We start from the raw sequence: 4,725 nt of genomic DNA on the forward strand, positions 1-4,725 counted from the left end.
AATCTCATATTTCTGGTATGACATGTGATAACAGAAATCCCTTATGACATCATACTGCTAGATGTCATGACCATTGTGTCATATTGTGACATCACAAAGCTGTTAGAACGGCATCACATTTCTGACAACACATACCTTTGGAGACATTACAGTCCCTTTTTGAACTCATATATTCATTGTCAATTAATGACAATTGAGATATCCCATGCCACTCTGACATCATGAACCTATTGTGACATCACAAACTTATTGTGACCTCATCACGAGAATGGTATTAACAACTAATTGTGGTATCAAAGCATTATTTTGACATGATATTGTGGTATGGGCATTGTTATTTCACTGTCCCATTGTGTTTTTACAAACCAATTATGGCCACATCACATCTTAAAGGATTCACGGCCTTTGAGACTTCAATCTCTTTCTGTGAACTCGTGTACTTATTACCTCTAAGGCAAGGAGACAAACCATTGAGTCACATTTAATATAATAAAACAATTTACACTAGAAAGGAGACTGTGATTACCTTATCCTGGACTGGATAACCAGGTCCAAGAGCAGCCTTGACTATCAAACTTCAGACATCCAATGGGCAGCCCCGCCCTATCTTAATTGGTCTGCAACCCACCAGCCAAAAATTTCTGATCTCTAAAGCTCCAAACCTCAATGGGCAATGCTTTTAACTTTTCCATTACTCCCTCCTTCACTACAGACCTGTCATTCCTTTCTGGTCTTTCTCTTTTTCCTTTCCACCGCTTTCTTCTTCTCTTCAGGCCTCTTCAGTCTCCATAGGCCTGCACTACTCTGCCCTAATGACCACTTTTCTGCTTCCTCTCTTCTCAGGTTTTTCGCTTCCTGCTGTCTTACCACTTTCTTCCATCCGGGTAGCTCTCATTTTTATCTCCCCTTCCAGTGCTCTGAAAATGCAACTTATATATAGGTTGTACCCCTCCTCACTCCAACGGGTCTTCTGACTAACAGTTTTCAACCGTCACTTCCCAAACTGCCCAATGTTCAATCACTTCTTGACAGCTCACCATGTGAGGCTTGACATCTCCACCTTTGGTGGATTTCCCCACACTCTCTGGTGGGCCAGGCCAAGAATTTACAAAGATTAATGGCTCCTACAGATATTTCTGGCTCCACTGGTTATTACAGTCTCCTCATAGTGAATTAGAAGAAATTGAAATTGTATATGTCGTTGTTATATTACAAACTTGATGAGACATCACTAATCCATTGTGACCTCATCACTGCGATGACATCAGAAACTCATTGTGATTTCACATTGCCATTGTGCCACCATGATCACATTGTGACAACCCAAACCTATTATAACCTCAGAAGCTTTGAAAGAAAGTATGGCCTTTGTGACATCACAGGCCATTTGTGTACCCATACCCTCATTTTGAGCTAATGACAATTGAGGTCATACATGCCATTTTAACATCGCAAAAACTTTGTGACATCATTACCAGTGTAACATCACATTGTCATTGTGACATCATAAAACAATGACATCATAGCATTATGACATCACATGATCATTGTGATGTCACAGATACATTGGAATGCCTATTCTGTGATTCCATTCTATTTCAAATGTGGCAGGTAGTTTGATATCAGAAATATATTGTGACCACATAATCATTATGACATCACAATACCTTGATGACACCACATTGCCATTATGATATCACTAACCCACTGTTACATCACAAAACTGTCCTAGTCTCATAAATTTTTTGACATGCTGCCAGTGCGATCTCTTCGGCATCACTGAGTTCATAAATTTTTTAACTCATACTTCAGGTATGACATGTGATATTAGAAATCCACTGTGACATCACACTGCCAGATGTCATGACCACTGAGTCACATTGTGACATCACAAACCTGTTAAGACCCATTACACTTGTGCCAACATATGCCTTTGGATGCATCATTATCCCTTATGAACTTATATATTCATTGTCAATTAGAGATCTGGCATGAGATTGTGAGATCACCATCCCATTGTGAAATCACAAACCTATGTGACCGCATCACCTGTATGGATAACCATTTCTGACTTCAAAACAATACTATCTCATTTAATAGTAACATCACATTGCCAATGGGCTATCTCTGTCCCATTGCATTTTCACCAACCTATTATGTCCTCATAATATTTTACAAAATTTATGGCATTTCTGACTTCTAGCTCCTTATGTTAATTTGTATCTTCATTGTGATCTAGTAGAATAAAATTGGACATGTAGTGGTGATATTGTAATTTCATTGTGACATCACTATCCAAGTGTGACCTTATCACCACTGTGACATCACAAACCCATTGTGACATCACATTGCCACAGTGATATCATGATCACCTTGTGATATCCCAAACCTCTTGTGATCTCTTAGCACCTTTGAAAAAGCACATGGTGTTTGTAACAACACAGTCCATTTGGGTAACGATATTCTCATTGTGAATAAAGGACAACTGACATCAGACATGCCATTGTACCATTACAAACGCTTTGTGACATAATCTACAGAGTGAGATCACATTGCTGTTAGGATACCATCAGTCCATTGTGACATCCCAAAATGACAAGGACATCGTAGCATTATGACATCACATTTTCATTGTGAGGTCATAGAGACAATGTGATTGCCTATTCTGTGATTTCATTCTATCTCAAATGTGGCATATAGGTTGATTTCAGAAACCCATTGTGACCACATCACCATTGTGACATTGCAATCCCTTTGTGACCTCATATTGATTTTGTGATATCATTAATGCAATGTAACATCACAAACCTGTCTTGTCTTCATAAATTTTGTAACAAGCGACTACCTTGACCTGGGCTGGAGCCCCAGAGCTAATTGCAGCTTCAACTATGAACAGTCATACCTCCAAAGAGCAGCCCAGCCGTTTGTTAACTGGTCTTCAAACAACCAACCCCCAAAATAATCATCTCCAAAGCTCCACACTTCAAAGGACAAGGCTTTTTCCTTTCTTTTCATTCTCCTTCTCTACAGACTTGTCCTATCTTTCAGGTATTTTCATTTTTTCCTTCCACCATTCCCTTCTTCTCTTCAGGTTGCTGAACTCTTGACAGGCCTTCCCTGCCCTGTCCAGGTGGCCAGTTGCCGTCCTTCACCTCCTGCTCTCCCTAAATTTCCTCTCCTCCCAGGTCTTTACCCTCCTGTAGTCTCATCACTTCTTTCCTTCCAGACCTTTCCCCTTTTTCTTCCCCCTTCTGTTGCTCTGAAAATGCAACCTACATATAGGCTGTACCTTGCCCCCACTAAAATATGTTTCCTGCATAACAGTTTTCAATCATCACTTTCCAAATGTCGATGCCCAATAACTTTTTGGCAGCCAACCATGTGGGGCTTAACATCCTATCTCTTCAGCAGCATGTCCTGCCCACTCCAGCGGCATGCACTCCCCCTTTCTGGTGGTCCAGACCAGGAGGTCATGATTATCTGTTCACGTGGATTATAGGGGTACTGCTGGTTATAACAGTGTCCTCATAGTGAACTAATAGCGATTGAAATTGGACAAATAATTGTGATATTACAAACTCATGACCTAACTAACCCATTGTGACCTCAAAACCACTGTGACATCATGAATCCATTGTGACATCACATTGCTGTTTAGACACCAGGATCACATTGTGACATCCCAAATCTATTATGACCTCTTATAACCTTTGAAAAAATACATATCTTTGTGACATAACAGTGCCTTTGTGTACCCAAACCTCACTGTGAAATATTGATAATTGAGAATCAGACATGACATTTTAACATCAAAAAGTTTGTGAGGTCATCACAACTGTGACATCACATTGTCGTTGTGATACCATCTGCTCGTTGTGAAATCACAAAACTAAAATATGATAAAATTATAATTTCACAATGTCATTGTGATATCATCGACACATTATGAATCCCTTTTCTGTGATTTCATTCGAATTCAAATGTGGCATATAGGTGGATATCATAAACAAATCATGAACTCATAATCATTGTGACATCAAAACCCCTTTGCACATCACATTGCCATTGTGATATCACTAACAGACCGTGACATCACAAACCTATCCTGTCATCATAACTTTTGTGACATGCCTTTCTTTCCTCATAATCTGTTGGTGACCTCATTAGATTTCACATATGACATTTGATATCACAAATTCACAGTGACATCATGATCATGGTGACACCACACTGCCAGATGTCATAACCATTGTGTCAAATTCTGACATCACAAACCTTTTAGGATTTCAATATGTGACACCACAAACTTTTGGAGAAACCACAGTCCCTTTGTGAACTCATATATTCATTGTAAGTTAAAAGACAATTGAGAACCATCATGTCACTGTGACATGGCCAGCACATTGTGACATCACCAATCTTTTGTGATTTCATCACCAATGTGGCATCATCAACTATTTGTGACATTTGTGACAACAAAACAATATTCTGACATGATGTAGTGAGTTGACATTGCCATGGTGATATCACTGTTCCACTGTGTTTTCAGAAACCTAATATGGCCTCATAACATTTAAAAAGATTCATGTGCCTTAGGACTTCACGCTCCTTCTGTGAACTTGTATGCACTTTGTGAAATAGTAGCAATTCAAATTGGACATGTGTTTGAGATATTACAAAATCATTATAGCACCAAAAACCCACTGTGACCTCATCACAACTGTG

This window comes from Dipodomys spectabilis, unplaced genomic scaffold (genome assembly GCF_019054845.1).
Source record: "Dipodomys spectabilis isolate Male_0828 unplaced genomic scaffold, ASM1905484v1 ptg000396l, whole genome shotgun sequence".
NCBI lineage: Eukaryota > Metazoa > Chordata > Mammalia > Rodentia > Heteromyidae > Dipodomys > Dipodomys spectabilis.